Raw genomic sequence first — 24,102 nt, forward strand, 5'->3', positions numbered from 1 at the left:
AATTGAACATTATTAGTAAACTAAAATTTATTCTTATGACTGGGAAATTAAACACTATATTGACAACAAATAAAATTTCATAAAAATCTTAGGCACATTTTCAAGAAAATTAGATAAATAGAGTGCAAATTAAATTACTATTTTTTAGATTGATTATTGAGATGACGAGAGTGTGTGTGCAAAATTTTCGATCATACAAATATTACAAATATAGTTTTCTAGAAGTGTGGTTTAATATAATGGCATAGTGACATGATATCATTTCCTATATATATATTTGCATACACGCATATGTATGGACGGAGGGATGTATGCATACCATCAGACTTGTCAAAGAAATGGAAGGCTCTTGCCAATATGGGGCTAAATGTATGACTTGAACAAAAATGATTTGCATGCATTCCCAAAACCATGATTATATATATATATATATATATATATATATATATATATATATATATATATATATATATATATATATCCATGCATGCATGTAGATATGAATTTGTCTATTGAAATAGTTTGAAAGATAAGACTCCTAACCTTCATCCTCATTGTGGAAACTAGAGTAATATACATACCAAAACTTGATCAAAACATATGAATGTATTTGTGTAGGCATACATGCTTAGAGATGATGTGGACCTCAAAACATATGGATGTATTTGTGTAGGCATACATGCCTAAAGATGATGTCAACCTCTATGTATACTGAAAATTAGATGAAAATTTGCCGTTTTAATTCATTACCTGGGTGAGTACCACAAGTTGTCACTCTCGTCAGCAACCGCTTGTTTCTGTTTGGAAGACTTTCCCAAATTTCATAATCCCTTTTATGACTTCCGAGCACCATTGCCAGTATAGCTGCTCGGGTATGATGGATTGTGCATCAATTGGCTTCTTCACCATCAATGCAGTCTGAGTTGTGACTTGTAAAAAATAATGGTGATTATTTACGAGAATGAAATTAAGCGAAGACCCAGAAATAGAATGCCATTAATGAATATCATAATCATCATGGTAACCCTTCCTTCTTCATTATTATCATTATAGGGTTGGGGACTATGCTGTGATTTCAGAAATTACGAGGAACACACAAAGAGCGGCTAAAAAAAATTCAATTTCGGTATATTTTTATTCTCAAATAGAATGTTTTGTAAAATAACATCAAATCCATTCAATTATTGTTTGAAAAACCCTAAAAAACAAAAATTGAACGAGAAAAAAATAAAAACCAATGCCAAGATTCTTAGATTGGCAGATTCTACCCAAAGTTATGAACACACAAATCACGGCCATGAAAAATTCAATTTTTGTCTATTTTTGTTCTCAAATCGACTGTTTCATAAAATAAAATCAATAATTTCGTTTAATTACTGTCTAAAAAATCCTGAAAAATTAGAAATTGTTTTTTTTTAAATAACTATAATTTGGCTTGGAGTTTACGCAGTTATTTTTCAACTCAAATGAATCCGTAATCTATCAAAATCGAGATCGAAATATCTAGATTTCGATGAAATCAGGAGTGTAGTAGCTTGCATATATCTGCCATCTACAAAAGCTCCCACTAAAAAAAATAAAAAACAATGTCAAGATCTATATATTGGCGGATTTTCCCAAAATTACGAAGAACACACAAAGCATGATATAAAGAAATTCAATTTTGATGTGTTTTTGTTCTAAAATCGAATGTTATATAGAATAAAAATAATAAATTTGTCCGATTATTGTAAAAAAAATTTGAAAAACTTGAAAAAAAAAAAATTTAATAGCTATAATTCGGGTTGGGGCTTACATGTTTTCTTCTGACTCAAATGAAGTCGTAATCTATCAAATCGATCTCGAGATCTATAGAAAATGACACCAAGATCTGTAGAATGACACCAAGATCTGTAGAATTGATCCCTATCATCTACAAAAATCCCCCATATTGATCATGAAAAAATACAAAACGACTTCAAGATCTGTAGAATGGCGGATTTTTTCCTAAAATTATGAAGAACACACAAATAATGGCAAAGAAAAATTCACTTTTTGTGTGTTTTTGTTCTCAATTCGAATATTTTACAGAATAAAATCAATAATTTCATTCAATTATTATCTGAAAAACCTTAAAATTAAAAATACTTTTTAAAAAAATAATTATAATCGGGTTGGAGCTTACCTTGTTTTCTTCTAACTCAAATGAAGCCGTATTCTATCAAAATCAAGTCTGAAATCTCTATATTTCGATGAAATTAGAAGTGTAGTACTCTGAATATCTCTGTCATTTATAAGAATCCCCTATTTTGATCGAGAAAAAATAAAAAACAATGCCAAGATCTGTAGATTTGCAGATATTTTTCATAGTTAGGAGGAACACACAAATAACTGCCAAAAAAGCTTCAATTTCGATGTTTTTTTATTTTCAATTTGAATGTTTTATAGTATAAAATCAACAATTTCATTCAATTATTGTCTGAAAAACCTGAAAAACTTGGATTTTTTTATATATAAAAAAAGTAACTATAATTCGGGTTAAAGCTTACCCTTTTTTGTCCAACTCAAATGAAACCATAATCTATGAAAATCGAGCCTGAATTCTTTGGATTTTGATGTAACCAGAAGTGTAGCAGTCTGATTATCTCTGTGATCAACAAAAGTCCCCCTATTTTGATTGAGAAAAAAAATCGAAAATGATGCAGAGAAATGTAAATTGGCTGTTTTTTCCCAAAATTATGAAGAGCACACAAATAATGGCCAAGAAAAATTTAATTTTGGTGTGCTTTTGTTTTCAAATCGAATGTTTTATAAAATAAAATCAATAATTTTATTCAATTACTGCCTTAAAAAATTGAAAAAATCAGAAAAGTTTTTTATTTTTTTTAAAATAAATATAATTCAAATTAGAGCATACCATATTGTCTTCTAACTCAAATGAAGTCGTAATCTATCAAAATTGAGCTCGAAATATCTAGTTATCGATGAAATATGTAGTGTAGTAGTCCTAATATTTCTATCAACTACAAATTCCCTCCATTTTGATCAAGAAAAACTAAAAGAAGACGTCAAGATCTGTAGATTGGCGGATTTTCCCCAAATTATGAAGAACACCCAAATAATGGCAAAAAAAAAAAAAATCAATTTCGATATGTTTTTATTCTCAAATAAAAAGTTTTATAGAATAAAATCAATAATTTCGTTCAATTATTGTCTGAGAAAGCCTGAAAAACTAGGATTGTTTTTTAAAAAATAACTATAATTCGGGTTGGAACTTACACTATTTCTTCTAATTGAAATAGAGCTTTAATTTATCAAAATCGAGCCCGAAATCTCAGGAGTTTGATGGAATCAAAAGTATAGTAGTCTGAATATCTTGGTAATCTACAAAAGCCCTCTCATTTTGATAGACAAAAATTAAAAATGATGCCAAGATCTATAGATTGACGGATTATTACCAAAATTTTAATGATCACATAAATTGCGGCAAAAAAAAACTCAATTTCGGTATGTTTTTTGTTATACAATTGAATGTTTTATAGAATAAAATCAATAATTTTGTTTTGTTATTGTCTGAAAAAGCATGAAAAATAGGAATTGTTTTTTAAAAAATAACTATAATTAGGGTTGGAGCTTACCATTCTTTCTTTCAATTGAAATGATGCCGTAATCTATCAAAATCTAACCCAAAATATCTGGATTTCAGTGGAATCAGGAGTGTGGTAGTCTGAATTTCACTGTCATCTACAAAAACCCCCTATTTTGCTTGAGAAAAAATAAAAAACGATACCAAGATCTGTAGATTAGTGGATTTTTTTCAAAATTATGAAGAACACACAAATAACAGCCAAGAAAAACTCAATTTTAGCGTTTTTTTTTTTTCTTCAATTCAAATGTTTTATATAATAAAAGTAATAATTTCATTCAATTACTATCTAAAAGATCTTGAAAAACTAAGAAAAGTTTTTCTAACAAAACTATAATTTGGATTGGAGCTTACGTTGTTTTCTTTTGACTCAAATAAAATCGTAATCTATCAAAATTGAACTCAAAATATCTAGTTATCCATGAAATCTGAAGTGTAGTAATCCGGATATTTCTGTCATCTACAAAAGCTCCCAATTTTGATCGAAAAAAAAAAAAAAAAAAATGATCAACAAATTTGTAGATCGGCAGATTTTCCCCAAATTACAAAGAACATACAAACAACAACATGGAAAAATTGAATTCAGTGTATTTTTATAGAATAAAATCAATAATTTGGTTCAATTATTGTCTTAAAAAACCTAAAAAACTAGAAATTTTTTTTAAAAAGATAATTTTATTTCAGGTTGGAGCTTACTATATTTTCTTCCAACTCAAATGAAGTCGTAATATAACATCGAGGCCGAACTCTCAGGATTTTGATGGAATTAGGAGTGTAGTAGTATGAGTATCTCTGTCATCTACAAAAGCCCATCATTTTGATCAACAAAAAAAAAAAAATGACACCAAGATCTACGGATTGGCGGATTATTCCCTAAATTTTAAAGATCACATAAATTGCGGCCAAGAAAAAATCAATTTCGATGTGTTTTTGTTATACAATTGAATGTTTTATAGAATTAAATCAATAATTTTGTTTTGTTATTATCTGAAAAAACTTGAAAACCTAGAAATTAATTTTAAAAAAATAACTATAATTCGGGTTGGAGCTTACCATTTTTTCTTCCAACTTAAATGAAGTCGTAATCTATCAAAATCCAGCCCGAAATATTTGGATTTCATTGAAATCAAAAGTATTGTAGTCTAAATATCTCTGTTATCTAGAAAAGCCCCCCATTTCGATTAAGAAAAAATAAAAACTGACACCAAGATCTGTTGATTGACGGATTTTTTTCCAAAAATGTGAACATACAAATAACGGCAAAAAAAAAAACTTAATTTCAATGTGTTTTTGTTATCAAATCGAATATTTTATATAATAAAATCAATAATATCGTTCAATTATTGTCTTAAAAAGCATGAAAAACTAAAATTGTTTTTCAAAAAAATACTATAATTCGGGTTGGAGATTACCATGTTTATTTTCAACTTAAATAAAGTCGTAATCCATTAAAATTGATCCCGAAATCTCTAGATTTCAATGAAATCAGGAGTGTAGTACTGTCTTCTACAAAAAAAAACCCATTTTGATCAAGAAAAAAAATAAAAAACGTCGCTTAGATCTTTAGATTGGCAGATTTTCCCTAAAATTAAGAAAACTCAAATAACGACCAAGAAAAATTTAATTTCGGTGTGTTTTTGTTCTCGAATCTAATGTTTTATAGAATAAAATCAATAATTTTATTCAATTATTGTCTGAAAAAGTTAGAACAAATGAGAATTTTTTTTTAAAAATAACCATAATTGTTGTTGGAGCTTACCGTGTTTTCTTCCAACTCAAATGAGACTGTAAGTTATCAAAATTGAGTCTAAAATCTTTAGATTTAGATGAAATCAGGAGTATAGTAGTATGAAGATCTCTTTCATCTACAAAAGCCCCCCTTTTTAATTAAAAAAGGAAACAAAACGATGTCAAGATCTGTAGATTGATGGATTTTTCTTAAATTTATGAAAAACACAAAAATAATGACAAACAAAAATTCAATTTTGGCTTGTTTTTGTTCTCAAATTGAATGTTTTATAGAATAATATCAATAATTTCATTCAAATACAGTCTGAAAAAGCTTGAAAAATGAAGGAAAAATTAGTAAAAAAAACTATAAATCGGGTTGGAGATTACCCCTTTTTCTTTCAACTCAAATGAGCCGTAATCTATCAAAATCGAACCCGAAATCTTTGGATTTTGATGAAATCAGGAGTGTAGTAGTCTGAAAATCTCTATCATCTACAAAATCACCTAATTTTGATCGAGAAAAAAATATAAAAACGATGCTATTTTATGTAGATTAGCGGATTTTTCTCGAACGTATGGAGAACACAAAAATAACATCAAAAAAAAATTTCAATTTTGGTGTGTTTTTGTTCTCAAAACAAATGTTTTATGAAATAAAATAAATAATTTGTTCAATTATTGTCTGAAAAAGCCTGAAAAACGAGGAAAAGATTTAGTAAAAAACAACTATAATTTGGGTTGGAGCTTATCCAATTTTCTTCCAACTCAATTGATGTCGTAATCTATCAAAATTGAATATAAAATTATGTGCCCAAGTTTTGTAGATTGACAGATTTTTTCCAAAATTATGACGAACACATAAATAGCGGCCATGAAAAATCCAATTTCTATGTGTTTTTCTTCTCAATTCAAATGTTTTATAAAATAAAATTAATAATTTCATTCAATTATTATATGAATAAAGCCTAAAAAACACATAAATTTTTTTAAAAAAGAAATGTAATTCGAGTTAGAGCTTGCCCTGTTTTCTTCCAACTCAAATGAAGTCGTAATATCAAAATTCAGCTCGAAATCTCAAGATTTCGATAAAATCAGGAGTGTAGTATTCTGAATATCTCTGTCATCTACAAAAATCCCCCATGGTGATGAGTAATAAATAAAAAACAATGCCAAGATCTGTAGATTGATTAATTTTTCCCAAAATTTTGAAGTAAACACAAATAACGGCCAAGAAAAATTCAATTTCTGTGTGTTTTAGTTCTCAAATCAAATATTTGATAGAAAATCAATAATTTCGTTCAATAATTGTTTGAAAAAGCCTGAAAAACTAGGATTTTTTTGTTTCAAAGATAATTATAATTCGGGTTGGAGCTTACCATGTTTTTTCTAACTCAGATGAAGTCATAATCTATCAAAATCGAGCTCGAAATCTTTTGATTGCGATGAAATCAGGAGTGTACTAATATGAATATCTCTGTCATAAACAAAAGCCCCCTAGTTTGATCACGAAAAACTAAAAAGTGACGCCTAGATCTTTAGATTGCCAGATTTTTTCCAAAATTATGAAGAGCAAAAATTCAATTTTGATGTGTGTTTGTTCTTAAATTGAATGTTTTATAGAATAAAATCAATAATTTCTTTCATTTGTTTACTAAAAAGGATTGAAAAACTAGGAAATTCATTTTAGAAAATAACTACAATTTGAGTTCGAGCTCGTCTTATTTTCTTCCAACTCAAATGAATTTGTAATATGTTAAAATCGAGCCCAAAAACTTTGGATTTCGATGAAATCAGGAGTGTCGTAGTCTGAACATCTCTGTCTTCTACAAAAGCCCCCCATTTTGATTGAGAAAAAAAATAATGAAGCCAAGATCTGTAGATTGGCAGATTTTTCTTAAAATTACGAAGAATATACAAATAATAGCCAAGAAAATTCAATTTCGGTATGTTTTTGTTCTCGAATGCATTGTTTATAGAATAAAATAAATAAATTCGTTCAACTATTATCTGAAAAAACATGAAAAACTAGGAAGGCTTTTTTAAAAAATAACTATAATTCGGGTTGGAGCTTACCTTGTTTTTTTACAACTCAAATGCCGCTTTAATTTGTTTAAATCGAGCTTGAAATCTCTAGATTTCAATGAAATCAAGAGTGTAGTAATTTGACTATCTCTGTCATCTACAAAAGCCTCCTATTTTCATTAAGAAAAAAAATAAAAAACAATAATAAGACCTGTAGATTTGCAGATATTTTACATAATTATGAGCAACACACAAATAACAACAATTTTTTTTTTAATTTCGAAGTGATTTTGTTCTCAAAGAGAATGTTTTATAGCATAAAATCAATAATTTATTTCAATTATTGTATGAAAAAACCTAAAAAATAGGAGCTTTTTTTTAAAAAAAATTACTATAATTCAAGTTGTAGCTTAACTAAGTTTCTTCCAAGTCAAATGAAACCGTAATATATCAAAATCCAGCCTGAAATCTCTGGATTTTGATGAAATCAGAAATGTAGTAGTTTGAATATCTCTATCATCTACAAAAGTCTCCATCAAGAAAAAATACAAAATGATGCCAAGATCTATAGATTTATAGATATTTCTCATAATTATGAGGAACACACAAATAACGGCCAAGAAAAATTCAATTTCGGTGTGTTTTTGTTCTCAAATCGAATGTTTTATAGAATAAAATAAATAATTTCTTTCAATCATTGTCTGAGAATGCCTGAAAAACCAGTAATTTTTTTTTAAAAAAAATAACTATAATTTGGGTTGGAGCTTATCCTGTTTTCTTCCAACTCAATGAAGCCATAATCTATTAAAATCAAGCCCAAAATCTCTAGATTTTGATGAAATCAAGAGTCCAATAGCTAGAATATCTTTGTCATCAACAAAAGCTTCCATTTTGGTCGAGAAAAAATAAAAACAATACCAAGATTTGCAGATTTGCCGATATTTTTCATAATTATGAGGAACACACATATAACGGCAAATAAAATTCAATTTCAGTGTGTTTTTGTTCTCAAATCGAATGTTGTATAGAATAAAATCAATAATTTATTTCAATTATTATCTGAAAAAGCTTGAAAAACTAGGAATTTTTTAACTACAATTCGGGTTGAAGTTTACCTTATCTTCTTCGAACTTTAAAGATGTCGTAATCTGTCAAAATTGAGCTTGAAATCTCTAGATTTCGATAAAATCAAGAGTGCTGTAGTCTGAATATCTCTGTCATCTACAAAAGCTCCCCATTTTATTTGAGAAAAAAAAAAAAACGACATAAAAAAATAGAGATTTGTAGATTTTTCTCAAAATTATGAGGAGCACCCAAATAATGGTAAAGAAAAATTCAATTTCGGTGTGTTTTTATTGTCAAATTGAATATTTTATAGAATAAAATTTATAATTTCTTTCCATTATTGTTTGAAAAAAGCTTGAAAAACTAGAAATTTGGGTTGGAGCTTACCCTGTTTTCTTCCAACTCAAATGAAGTCGTAATCAATCAAAATCGAGCCAGAAATATCTGGATTTTGATGAAATCAGGAGTGTAGTAGTCTGAATATCTCTGTCATCTACAAAAGCCCTACATTTTGATCAAGAAAAAATAAAAACGATGAATGATCCGTAGATTTGAGTATTTTTCTCAAAATTATGAGGAACGCCCAAATAACGGCCAAAAAAAATTCAATTTTCATGTGATTTCATTCTCAAAATGAAGATTTTATAGAAAAATCAATAATTTCGTTAAGTTATTATTTGAAAAAGTCAGAAAAGTAGGATTTTTAACTATAAATCGGGTTGGAGCTTACCATGTTTTCTTCTAATTTAAATGAGACTATAATCTATTAAAATTGAGCTCAAAATCTATGGATTTCGATGAAATCAAGAGTGTAGTTGTCTGAATATCTATGTCATATATAAAAGCCTCCTATTTTGATCGAGAAAAATACAAAAACAGTACCCGGATATGTAGATTAGCAGATTTTTTCTAAAAATTATAAGGAACACACAACTATTCAGTGTGCTTTTGTTATTAAATCAAAAGTTTCATCGAAAAAAATCAATACTTTTTTAATTATCTTTTGAAAAAGCCTAAAAAACGGGAATTTTTTTAACTATTATTCAAGATGTAGCTTACCCATGTTTTCTCCAAACTCGAAAGAAGTCGTAATCTATCAAAATCGATCTCGAAATCTCTGGATTTTGAAGAAATTAGGAGTGTAGTTTGCATATCTCTGTCAACTATAAAAGCCCACCATTTTGATTGCAAAAAATTTAAAAATGAAACCACGAACTGTAGATTGCGGAATTTTCTCAAATTTGTGAGGAACATTGAAATAATGGCCAAGAAAATTTCAATTTTGGTGTATTTTTGCTCTCAAATCAAATATTTAATAGAATAAAATCAATAATTTCTTTCTATTATTGTCTGAAAAGCCTAAAATACTAAGAATTTTTTAACTATAATTCGGGTTGGAGCTTACTCTTTTTTCTTCCTACTCAAATGAAGTTGTAATCTATAAAAAAACGAGTCCGAAATCTCTAAATTTTGATGAAATCAGAAGTGTAGTAGTTTGAATATCATTTTCATCTACATAGCCCGACATTTTGATCAAGAAAAACAAAAAACGACACCAAGATCTGTAGATTTGCAGATTTTTCTCAAAATTACGAGGAACACCTAAATAACGGCAAAGAAAAAATAAATTTCGATGTGGTTTTTTATCTCAAATCAAATATTTTATATAAAAAGTCAATAATTTCTTTAAATTATTGTTTGAAAAAATGTGAAAAACTATTTTTTTTTTTTAAAATAACGATAATTCGGGTTGGAGCTTACCTTGTTTTCTTCCAACTCTATCAAAATCGAGCCCAAAATCTCTGGATTTTGATGAAATAAGGAATGTAGTAGTCTAAAAACCTCAGTCAACTACAAAAGCCTTCCATTTTGATCGAGAAAAAATAGAAAAACAACACCAACATTTGTAGATTTGCGGACTTGTCTAAAAAATATGAGGAGCACATAAATAACGGCCAAGAAAAATTCATTTTCGGTGTGTTTTTGTTCTCAATAATTTTTTTCAATTATTGTCTGAAAAATCCTAAAAAACTAGAAATTTTTTAACTATAATTTAGGATGGAGGTTAACCTGTTCTCTTCCAACTCAAAAGAAGCCGTAATCTATCAAAATCGATCCCGAAATATCTGGATTTCGATGAAATCAAGAGTGTTGTAGGAATATATATGTCATCTACAAAAGCCCCCCATTTTTATTGCTAAAAAATAAAATACAACGCCAAGAGGTATAGATTTACGGATTTTTCTCAAAATTATGAGGAACACCGAAATAACTGCTAAGAAAAATTTAATTTCGATGTATTTTTGTTCTCAATTCGAATATTTTATAGAATAAAATCAATAATTTCTTTCTACTATTGTCTGAAAAAGCCTGAAACACTAAGAGTTTTTTTAACTATAATTCGGGTAGGAGCTTGCCCTTTTTTCTTCCAACTCAAATGAAACCGTAATCTATAAAAAATGAGGTTGAAATCTCTAGACTTTGATGAAATCAGGAGTGTAGTAGTCTAAATATCTTTTTCATCTACAAAACCCCACATTTTGATCAAGAAACAATAAAAAACGACATCAAGATCAGTAAATTAGCGGATTTTTCTTAAAATTATGAGGAAAACCCAAATAACGGTAAAGAAAAATTCAAAGTTGGTGTGGTTTTTTTATCTCAAATCAAATATTTTATATAAAATCAATAATTTTGTTAAATTATTGTTTGAAAAGTCTTAAAAATTACTTTTTAAATATATATATATATAATTCGAGTTGGAGTTCACTTTGTTTTCTTACAACTCAAATGAGGTCGTAATCTATCAAAATCAAGTCTGAAATATCTGAATTTCGATGAAATCAGGAATATTGTAGTTTGAATATCTCTATCATCTACAAAAGCCCCCCATTTAGATTGAGAAAATAGAAACACAACACCAAAATATGTAGTTTTGCGAAATTTTTTAAAAATTATGTGGAACACACAAATAACAAATAAAAATTGTTTTTGTTCTCAAATAGAATATTTTATGGAATAAAGTCAATATTTTCTTTTAATTATTGTTTAAAAATGCCTGAAAAACTATGAAATTTTAACTATAATTCAAGTTGAAACTTACCCTATTTTCTTCCAACTTAAAAGTAGTCGTAATTTATCAAAATCGGGCCCAAAATCTCTATATTTCAATGGAATCAGGAGTGATGTAGTTTTAATATCTCTATCATCTACAAAAGTTGCCCATTTTGATGGAGAGAAAAAAAAATAAAAATGACTTAAGAACTATAGATTTGTGGATTTTTCTCAAAATTAAGAGGAACACCGAAATAATGACAAAGAAAAAATTCAATTTCGATGTGTTTATGTTGTCAAATCGAATATTTTATAGAATAAAATCAATAATTTATTTTTATTATTATCTGAAAAAGCCTAAAAAACTAGGAAATTTTTAACAATAATTTGGGTTGGAGCTTACCCCATTTTCTTCCAACTCAAATGTGTTGGGATATAGATATCTTGAGTTCATATTGATATACATCATTATGGATGTATATGTATATATTTCGTGATAAGGTTAGGTATCTAGAAGATAGAGACCAAGTTACTTGGTCATCAAGTTATCATACCATAATTATCATAATTATCTATTCTAATTGTGTGATTGTCTTCTATATATAGACGTACTTCTTGATGTAAAGATTCATCCAAAATAGTGAAGATGTAGCCATTAGGCTTTGGATCCGTGGACTTAAGGCTTCGGTCTGAACCGCGTAAGTTATCTCTGTTCTCTCTTCTTCTCTCTCCATTCTATGCTCCCACAAATTCTAACGTGGTATCAAAGTAAGGTTAAAAAGTAAGCGGTCCGGCGGAGCAATGGAAGAGGAAACAATCGCAACAGCTGTGGAGCAAGGGACGAGGCTGGTTTCAAAGAGGCATGTTGCTTTCACCGGCTCCTCTTCTTTGCAGGTCAAGTACTTTGGTGGCCAAGACTGGCAAGTGCTTCGCTTTGAACGGATTGATTTTCTTAGGAAGCATATGGCTTGTTCTTTCTCTTGTAACACAAATATTGTTGTGGATCTTGCTTTATCAATGGCAACTTGATGATTTTGAAGTAGGAAAAGATATTTACAAATATTACTCTTTCCGTTAGTCGTGGGTCACGACGATGCGACCGCATGAGGTCATGACGATGCGGCCACATGAGGTGCTGTCGATTTCCCCTGGTTTTTACAATTTGGAGGACACAATTTCTCTTGAAATAGGTCTCTCAAAAGGATTTGAGAAGGAAACTATTATTGGATCGTGAGGCACCAATTTTGTTGTGAGGCACCGAACAATCAACGTGCCACTAGCGCGTGATGCGAGGGTTCGAATAAGAGGATCGAAACTATGTAGAGAGAGAGAGACTTAAGATGATCGAATTATCGAAACTACGAAGAGAGATATTCATTCTTTATGTCATGATTCATGAACTTATCCGTTTCCGCTTGTGGTGATTTTTAGAGAGAGAGAGATTGATTTGGGAGTTTATGGTTAAAAGAAAAGAAAATAAAAATGAAAAAGTAAAAAAAAAAATGAAAAATTTAAAAAAAAAAATGAAAATTTTTTTTTTTAAAAAAAAAGGTGGTATTTTTTAAAGATTTGGGCTATTGTCTAGAAGCCCAATTTCATTGGCATTTTTTTTTATATGATTGTACTCAAAAGAGAAAGAAAAAAAAATTGTATTTTGCAAGTTGGGTATTTCTTTGCATCCACACCCAACTTGAGGGGGAATAGTATAAAGAGATGGAGATGAGATGAAGTCAACATCTCTCATGTAACAGCTAAAGAAATCCAGATTCTGGCTCAGTCCAACTACTATGCAAAGGGAAGTTATAGTCATATTGATTCCAGAGTTCCAGTCTCCAGATGAGGAGATGAAGATGATCGAATTTCTCGATCGAAGTCGATAATCAAGAGTTCCGTCTCCAGATGAGGAGATGAAGATGATCGAATTTCTCGATCCTGGTTGATGAACAAGTTTTCCGTTTTTTGATCTTGTTTAATGATGGAGTTTTCCGTTGCTCCATCATGTATGATGATCGTCGAGTTTTATGTTACTCGATCTCCGATATTCCGAAGAGAGAGAAAGAAAAATTATTTTCTTTTAGAGAGAAAAAGCCTTTAGAAAGAAAAGAAGTCTCTGAGGAGAGAGATCTTCAAAGAAGCCTCTGAAGAGAGAGATATTCAGAGAAGCAAGTAGAGAGAAGATCTTCAGAGAAGAAAGTAGAGAGCCCAAGAAAGGTTGTTTCTTGGAAGACCCTAGAGAGAGAAAGTCTCTAAAAGAAAGTAGAGAGCCCAAGAAAGGTTGTTTCTTGTAACATGTGATTTTTTTATGGTAACTTAGTATTGTTCAAACTCGAGCTGCTTTGTGTCAAAGCATCTTGAGTTTGAGGGGGAGTGTTGGGATATAGATATCTTGGGTTCATATTGATAGACATCATTATGGATGTATATATATATATCTCTTGATAAGATTAGGTATCTAGAAGATAGAGACCAAGTTACTTGGTCATCAAGTTATCATACCATAATTACCATAATTATCTATTCTAATTGTGTGATTGTCCTCTATATATAGACGTATTTCTTGATGTAAAGATTCATCCAAAATAGTGAAGATGTAGTCATTAGGCTTTGGATCCATGGACGTAAGGCTTCGGCTTGAACTACGTAAATCTTGTGTTATCTATGTTCTCTCTTCTTCTCTCTTCATTCTATGCTCCCACGAATTCTAACAAAATGAAGTTGAAATATATCAAAATCTAGCTTGAAATGTCTTGATTTCAATGTAATCAGGAGTGTAATAGTTTTAAAATATACCTGTCATCTATATAAGCTCCACATTTTGATAAAGAAAAAATAAAAGCTGATGCTAAGATCTACTGATGCTAAGATTTGTAGATTTATGGATTTTTCTCAAAATTATGAGGAACACCAAAATAACAGCTAAGAAAAGTTCAATTTCGGTCTGTTTTTGTTCTCAAATCATATATTTTATAGAAAAAATCAATAATTCCATTAAATTATTGTTTGGAAAAGCCTAGAAAACTTGGAAATTTTTTTTAAAAAATAACTAGAATTTAGGTTGGAGCTTACTCTGTTTTCTTTCAACTTAAATGAAGCCATAATATATCAAAATCGAGCTCGAAATATCTGGATTTTGATGAAATCAATAATGTAGTAGTTTGAATATCTCTGTCATCTACAAAAGCCCCCCATTTTGATCGAGAAAAAAAAAACAACAACACCAAGATCTGTAGATTTGTAGATTTTTCTCAAAATTATGAGGAACACACAAATAATGGCCACGAAAAATTAAATTTCGGTGTATTTTTTTCTCAAATCAAATTTTTTATGGAATAAAATCAAGAATTTCCTTCAATTATTGTCTGAAAAATATTGAAAAGCAAGGAATTTTTTTTTAACTATAATTTGGGTTGGAGCTTACCTAGTTTTCTTTCAACTCAATAGAAATCCTAATATATCAAAATCGAGCCTGAAATCTATGGATTTTGATGAAATCAAGAGCGTTGTGTTATGAATATCTTTGTCATCTACAAAAGCCCCTTATTTTAATTGTGAAAAAATAAAAAATGACACCGAGAGTTGTAGATTTTCGAATTTTTCTCAAAATTATAATGAACACCCAAATAACTGCTAAGAAAAATTCAGTTTTAGTGTGTTTTTGTTCTCAAATCGAATATTTTATATAATAAAATCAATAATTTATTTGTATTATTGTCTGAAAAAGCCTGAAAAACTAAAAAATTTTGAACTATAATTCGGGTTGGAGCTTACCCTATTTTCTTCCAACTCAAATAAAATTGTAATCTATCAAATTCGAGATGGAAATCTTTGGATTTCAATGAAATCAGGAGTGTAGTTGTCTGAATATATTTTTCATCTACAAAAGCCCCATATTTTTATAAAGAAAAAATAAAAAATGATGCCAAGATATGTAGATTTGTGGATTTTTCTCAAAATTATGAGGAACTTCTAACTGGCTAAGAAAAATTCTATTTCGGAGTGTTTTTTTTTCTCAAATCAAATATTTTATAGAAAAAATCAATAATTTCGTTCAACTCTTATTTGAAAAAGCCTGGATAACTAGGATTTTTTTTTAAAAAAAATATAATTCGGGTTGGAACTTACCCTGGTTTCTTTCAACTTAAACGAAGCTGCAATCTATAAAAATCGAGCCCGAAATCTCTGGATTTCGATGAAATTAGGAATGAAGTAGTGTGAATATCTCTGTCATCTACAAATGCCCCCCATTTTGTTTGAAAAAAAATAAAAAGGAACACCAAGATCTGTAGATTTACTAATTTTTCTCAACCTTATGAGGAACACACAAATAACAGCCAAGAAAAATTCAATTTCAGCATGTTTTTGTTATCAAATCGAATGTTTTATAGAATAAAATCAATATTTTCTTTCAATTATTGTCTGAAAAAACCTGAAAAACTAGTAATTTTTTAACTATAATTCAGGTTGGAGCTTACACAGTTTTCTTTCAGCTCAAAAGAAGTCGTAATCTATCAAAATTGAGCGTAAAATCTCTGGATTTCGATGAAATCAGCGGAGCTATATTTGGAATATCTCTGTCATCTACAAAAGCCCCCCATTTTGATAGAGAAAAAAAAAATTATGACACCAAGAACTGTAGATTTGAGGATTTTTTTCAAATTTATGATGAATACCCAAATAACAACAAAGAAAAATTCAATTTCGGTATATCTTTGTTCCCAAATTGAATATTTTATAGAATAAAATAAATGATTTCTTTCTATTATTGTCGAAAAAAGTCTGAAAATCTATGAATTTTTTAACTATAATTCCAGTTGGAGCTTATCCTGTTTTCTTTTAACTCAAATGAAGTCGTAATCTATCAATATCGAGCTTGAAATTTCTAGATTTCGATGAAATCAGGAGTGTAGTAGTTTGAATATCTCTATCGTTGACAAAAGCCCCACATTTTGATAGAGAAAAAATAAAAAATGATGCCAAAATCTGTAGATTTGTAGATATTTCTCAAAATTATTAGAAACACCCAAATAACGGCTAAGAAAATTCAATTTCGGTGTGTTTTAAAAAAATAACTATAATTTGGTTTGGAGCTTACCTTATTTTCTTCCCACTTAAATGAAACCGCAATCTATCAAAATCGAGCCAAAAATATATGGATTTCTATGAAATCAGGAATGTAGTTGTCACACCCCAAGAATTTACAATACTGTTATTCCTGAGATATGACAGACAAAACATATATACATCTATTGATAGGACAAATTTACAGTGGCGAGGTCTTACAAAGTAAATAAAGAAAGCTAGCACAACGACAGTATCTTCCAAGGTTGATCTTGACTAGCACTCAAAATGAATCCGCAGTTATCCTGAAAAAATGTTTACCATAGTTTGATGAGTTTGGCTACTCAGTAAGTGATCATCATAATCCTAAAAATAATCATGATTGAAAGATATCAATATTTTCCAAATGAGATTTATTAACAGAAATGCATCAACAGTTTCACTTTCAATAAATGCATAATTAAGTATTATCCAAGTAATTGAAATGCTTATAACACTTTTAACGGCAGTGCATAATTCAAAGGATTTCACTAAATACCCTACTGGCGTTCCAAGTAGGTCACCTATATACCCCATCAGCGTCCTAATGGGTCCACTTAATCCCAATCGGCGTCTCAGATAGGTCCACTTAATCCCTGCAGGTCCACTTATACCTCACCGGCGTACCGGATGAGTCCACTTAATCCCTACCGGCGTCCCAGATAGGTCCACTTATACCTCACCGGCGAACCGGATGAGTCCACTTGCATACTTAAATTATTTCTAAATCTCTTTAAATAATCGAAAGCAGCAATATCATGTACTCAACATATTACTGAAATCATTAATATGAATTTCACTTAAACCATTAATAACAGTCACTCTCTATAACATTTCAAAAATAGCCAATCAAATATTTTGGGCTCAAATTTAGAAAGGTAGCAGTTTGTAAAGGCATTCTAGCATAATTGCCAATTTAATATGTATATAAAAACTCTTATAGAAATTCAAGAATACGGAATTATCACAATTTATGGGATATCAATCCACAAATAAACATTTCACAACAATACTATAATCAATTGCAAAAATGTCAATTTTTAAATAATAAGGCAGTCATTTGCACATGAATTTTACAATGTCTAAATATTCAAAACAGTAGAAAGAAATATCACAATTTTACTAAAAGCAGAAATATCACATTTATTTCTAACAATAGACAAGAAAAATAAATAAATTTATTTTTCTAATTTACAGCAGTCAAAATTTCTAACATAGATAAAATATCTCAATTTTTATTAAAAAGATTATTCTTCAAGATAATGAGGTCACGTGCGCATAAAATTTATCGCGTCTAAAATTCATGATAATAAGTAGAAATAATTATTTCATTTCATTTTTTAAAAAAATAGATTATTTTTCGAGACAATGGGGTCACTTACATACAAAACTTATAAAATAAAGATCCTGGACGGAAATATCACTATTTACTAAAAACAGACTATTTTTCAGGAAGACGATGTCACTTACCTAAAATATTTGAGAAGGAGCTTCCAATAAGAATTCGGCTAGAGAGAGAGAGATAAGGGGCCTTAGACCAGTACACAAGAAAAGTATTGTATTGTGCACATATACCCCTTTAATGAAGAAAGCAAAGGTTATTTGAAAAAAAACGAACAAGAGTTGGTTCCCTCTTACTCGGAAAGAAGTTGCAGAAACCATAATAGGGGCTAGGGTTTTAAATGTTTAGAGAGAGAGAAAGTCCTCGTACACAGAAAGAAGTTACAGAAACCATAATAGGGGCTAGGGTTTTAAATGTTTTAGAGAGAGAGAAGGACGAATAAAAAGAAAACACCTTAATGCAAGGTGTTGATTAAAGGAGTGTTGTTGTAAAACTTTAAGGTGGTGGACCTAAAGTCCACTCAAGTAAAATTGAACCATCAAATATATTAACAATAATATCTTTTATTTATTGTTAATTTAAAAGCAACAATATCCTAACGGTATATTAGTATTATTATTATTATTATCATTACTAATATATACTTATTATTTTATTTATTTATTTATTTTATTTATTTATTTTTTATTTTTTTTTGTATTTAGTTCTGTTAACAACATTAATATTATTATTATTATTATATATATATATTTTTGAAAGTTTAGGATTGTTACATTCTTCCCCCCTTAAAGAAATTTAGTCCTCTAAATTTGTGTACCTGATTACTGAAAAAGATAGGGGTATTTTTATCTGATTTCGTCTTCTCGTTCCCAAGTCGACTCTTCTCTTGAATGGTACTGCCATAATACATGGACCAAAGGAATCTCCTTGTTACGCAACACTTGCACCCTTCTATCCAGTATCAAAATTGGCTGCTCAATGAAGGATAGGTCCTTCCTGATCGGTAAAGGTTCATATTTTAAGATATGGGATGGGTCGGGCTGATATTTTCGTAGTGAAGATACATGAAAGATATTATGAACGTTTGCCAATTCGGGTGGTAAGGCAAGTCTCTAAGCAACACCTCCGATTCTTTCCAGGATTTCAAATGGTCCGATGTAACGTGGGCTCAACTTTCCTTTCTTGCCGAATCTCATAATGCCCTTTATTGGTGAGATTTTTAGGAAAACTTGATCACCTTCCTCAAATTCAAGATCTCTCCTTCGGTTATCGGCATAACTCTTTTGCCTACACTGAGCTGTCCTGAGCCTTTCACGAATTAATGCTATTTTATCTGTGGTTATCTGGACAATTTTTGGCCCCAAAAGCTTTCTTTCACCAACCTCGTCCCAACATATGGGTGACCTGTATTTCCTTCCATACAGGGCTACATATGGTGCCATCTGAATACTGGCTTGGAAGCTATTATTGTAAGCAAACTCAATCAAGGGTAAATGGTCATCCCAGCTTCCTGTAAGGTCAATAACACAGGCCCTTAGCATATCTTCCAAGGTTTGGATGGTCCTCTCCGATTGTCCATCAGTTTGGGGGTGAAAGGTAGTATTAATGGTGAGTCTCGTCCCCATGGCTGACTGTAGTTTAGCCCAAAATTTAAAAGTAAACCGAGTATCCCTGTCCGATACAATACTGACAGGAACTCCATGCAACCGCACTATTTCCTTAATGTACAACTGAGCCAGTCGATCCAAAGTGTACGTCGTGCGAATCGGTAGAAAGTGGGCAGCTTTGGTCAACCGGTCCACAATGACCCAAATGCTATCATGTCCTAAATTTGTTCTAGGCAAGCCAGAGACAAAATCCATAGAGATGTGCTCCCACTTCCATTCTGGCACGGGTAAAGGCTGCAACAACCCAGCGGGCTTTTGATGTTCAGCTTTTACTTGCTGGCATGTTAGGCATTTAGACACAAATAGTGCTACCTCTTTTTTCATATTATTCCACCAAAAGGTTTTCTTCAGGTTCTGATACATTTTAATACTTCCGGGATGTATTGTATAACGAGAATGATGTGCTTCTTCTAAGATAGCTTTCTTTACACTCTTATCATTCGGGACACAAACCCAACCTTTAAATCTTAGCAAATCCTCACTACATATAGAGAATTCATCTCTCTTTCCTTGCTTCACCTCTTCTATAATTGTTATAAGCTGAGTGTCTTTCTTTTGTGCCAATCGAATCTGTTGGATTAATTGGGGTTCCGCCTTAATGTTGGCAGTCATACTTACCACACCATTAATGGACAGAGTTGGATGCCAATCCACTATTTCCTCTAACAATCGCATTTCTTGGATCATTAGATGAGCTAAGACTCCCGTAGATTTTCTACTTAGAGCGTCGGCCACAATGTTAGCTTTTCCTGAATGATAATAGATTGTACAATCATAATCTTTTAAGAAATCCATCCATCTTATCTGCCGCATATTTAAATCCTTCTGAGAGACAAGGTATTTCAAACTCTTATGATCCGTGTATATTACGAATTGCTCACCATATAGATAATGCCTCCATATTTTGAAAGCGAATACTATTGCAGCTAGCTCCAAATCATGAATTGGATATTTTTTCTCATATTCTTTCAACTGTCTGGATGCATATGCCACTACTTTCCCATATTGCATTAATACACAGCCCAAACCTTTATGTGAAGCATCACTATAAATCACAAATCCCCCACTCCCCTCAGGAATAGTTAAAATAGGTGCTGAAGTTAATCGAACTTTTAGTTCTTGAAAACTCTCCTCACATTCACTTGTCCACTCAAATTTGACATTTTTCTGTGTCAATCGAGTCAATGGGGTTGCGATTCGAGAAAATCCTTCTACAAATTTTCTGTAATATCCTGCCAATCCCAAAAAGCTTCGAACTTCAGTCACATTACTTGGTTGTTTCCAATTAACAACGGCTTCAACCTTTGAAGAATCAACCGATAGACCTTCCTTTGATATGACATGTCCTAAAAATGTCACTTGTTCAAGCCAAAATTCACATTTACTAAGTTTGGCATACAATTTCTTTTCTCTTAATATTTGCAATACCATTGTTACATGCTGCTCATGTTCCTTCTGATTCTTGGAATAAATTAAAATATCATCGATGAATATCACAATAAATTTATCCAAAAAGGGCTTAAAGATCCGATTCATCAAATCCATAAATGCAGCCGGTGCATTGGTTAATCCAAAAGGCATAACTAAAAATTCATAATGGCCATACCTTGTTCTGAAAGCTGTCTTGAGTACATCTTCACTTTTCATCTTAAGCTGATGGTATCCAGATCTAAGATCAATTTTTGAAAACACTTGTGATCCTTGTAATTGATCAAATAAATCATCAATTCTAGGTAATGGATACTTATTTTTCACTGTCACTTGGTTCAACTGTCTATAATCAATACACAATCTCATAGTCTCATCTCTCTTTTTGACAAACAGTACTGGAGCACCCTTAAAAGAAGGTGGGTTTAATTTCTTAAATTGTTCGATATTACTCCCACCATTTCCTGTAACTGACTGCCTGGGTGGATTGTTATTTTACATCTGATGTTGCATTAGAGCAACCATATTTTCCAAGGCTTTGTGAATTCCTTCCATATTGGCTTCAGCTATTCTAGATCTTGACTTTATCCTGGTCTATACACACAATAAATGTGATTTTAAGTACATTTTTTTTAAATTTCCTAAGAATCTTAAACATATTGCTCTAATACCATAATTATCACACCCCAAGAATTTACATTACTGTTATTCCTGAGATGTGACAAACAAAACATATATACATCTATTGATAGGACAAATTTACAGTGGCGAGGTCTTACAAAGTAAATAAAGAAAGCTAGCACAACAACAGTATCTTCCAAGGTTGATCTTGACTAGCACTCAAAATGAATCCGCAGTTATCCTGAAAAAATGTTTACCATAGTTTGATGAGTTTGGCTACTCAGTAAGTGATTATCATAATCCTAAAAATAATCATGATTGAAAGATATCAATATTTTCCAAATGAGATCTATTAACAGAAATGCATCTACAATTCCACTTTCAATAAATGCATAATTAAGTATTATCTGAGTAATTGAAATGCTTATAACACTTTTAACGGCAGTGTATAATTCAAAGGATTTCACAAAATACACTACTGGCGTCCCAAGTAGGTCACCTATATACCCCATCAGCGTCCTGATGGGTCCACTTAATCCCTATCGGCGTCTCAGATAGGTCCACTTAATCCCTGCAGGTCCACTTATACCTCACCGGCGTACCGGATGAGTCCACTTAATCCCTACCGGCGTCCCAGATAGGTCCACTTATACCTCACCGGCGAACCGGATGAGTCCACTTGCATACTTAAATTATTTCTAAATCTCTTTAAACATACGAAAGCAGCAATATCATGTACTCAACATATCACTGAAATCATTAATATGAATTTCACTTAAACCATTAATAACAGCCACTCTCTATAACATTTCAAAAATAACCAATCAAATATTTTGGGCTCAAATTTAGAAAGGTAGCAGTTTGTAAAGGCATTCTAGCATAATTGCCAATTTAATATGTATAGAAAAACTCTTATAGAAATTCAAGAATACGAAATTATCACAATTTATGGGATATCAATTGACAAATAAACATTTCACAACAATACTATAATCAATTGCAAAAATGTCAATTTTTAAATAATAAGGCAGTCATTTGCACATGAATTTTACAATGTCTAAATATTCAAAACAGTAGAAAGAAATATCACAATTTTACTAAAAGCAGAAATATCACATTTATTTCTAACAATAGACAAGAAAAATAAATAAATTTATTTTTCTAATTTACAGCATTCAAAATTTCTAACATAGATAAAATATCTCAATTTTTATTAAGAAGATTATTCTTCAAGATAATGAGGTCACATGCACATAAAATTTATCGCGCGTAAAATTCATGATAATAAGTAAAAATAATTATTTCATTTCATTTTTAAAAAAAATGGATTATTTTTCGAGACAATGGGGTCACTTACATACAAAACTTTTAAAATAAAGATCCTGGACGGAAATATCACTATTTATTAAAAACAGACTATTTTTCAGGAAGACGATGTCACTTACCTAAAATATTTGAGAAGGAGCTTCCGATAAGAATTCGGCTAGAGAGAGAGAGATAAGAGGCCTTAGACCAGTACACAAGAAAAGTATTGTATTGTGCACATATACCCCTTTAATGAAGAAAGCAAAGGTTATTTGAAAAAAAACGAACAAGAGTTGGTTCCCTCTTACTCAGAAAGAAGTTGCAGAAACCATAATAGGGGCTGGGGTTTTAAATGTTTAGAGAGAGAAAAAGTCCTCGTACACAGAAAGAAGTTACATAAACCATAATAGGGGCTAGGGTTTTAAATGTTTTATTGAGAGGGAAGGACGAATAAAAAGAAAACACCTTAATGCAAGGTGTTGATTAAAAAGAGTGTTGTTGTAAAACTTTAAGGTGGTGGACCTAAAGTCCACTCAAGTAAAATTGAACCCTCAAATATATTAACAATAATATCTTTTATTTATTGTTAATTTAAAAGCAACAATATCCTAACGGTATATTAGTATTATTATTATTATTATCATTACTAATATATACTTATTATTTTATTTATTTATTTATTTTATTTTATTTTATTTTATTATTATTTTTTTTGTATTTATTTCTGTTAACAACATTAATATTATTATTGTTATTATATATATATATATATTTTTGAAAGTTTAGGATTGTTACAGTAGTAGTCTGAATATATCTGTCATCTACGAAAGCCCTCTTTTTTGATCGAGAAAAAATACAAAAACAACACCAAGATCTGTAGATTTGCGGATTTTTCGCAAAATTATGAGGAACACACAAATAACGGCGAAAAAAAATGCAATTTCGGTGTATTTTTGTTCTCAAATAGAATGTTTTATAAAATAAAATCAATAATTTCTTTTAATTGTTGTCAAAAAAAGCTAATGAAGTAAGCAAAATCGAATCGAATATTAAATCAAACAAAAGCCTTTGACTTCAGTTAACAATAACAGCCCCTGTAATAAATAACGACACATTGTTATTACCCCTATTATAATAATAATAAA

This window comes from Amborella trichopoda, chromosome 12 (genome assembly GCF_054954075.1).
Source record: "Amborella trichopoda isolate Santa Cruz 75 chromosome 12, AtrichopodaSantaCruz75HAP2 v2.0, whole genome shotgun sequence".
NCBI lineage: Eukaryota > Viridiplantae > Streptophyta > Magnoliopsida > Amborellales > Amborellaceae > Amborella > Amborella trichopoda.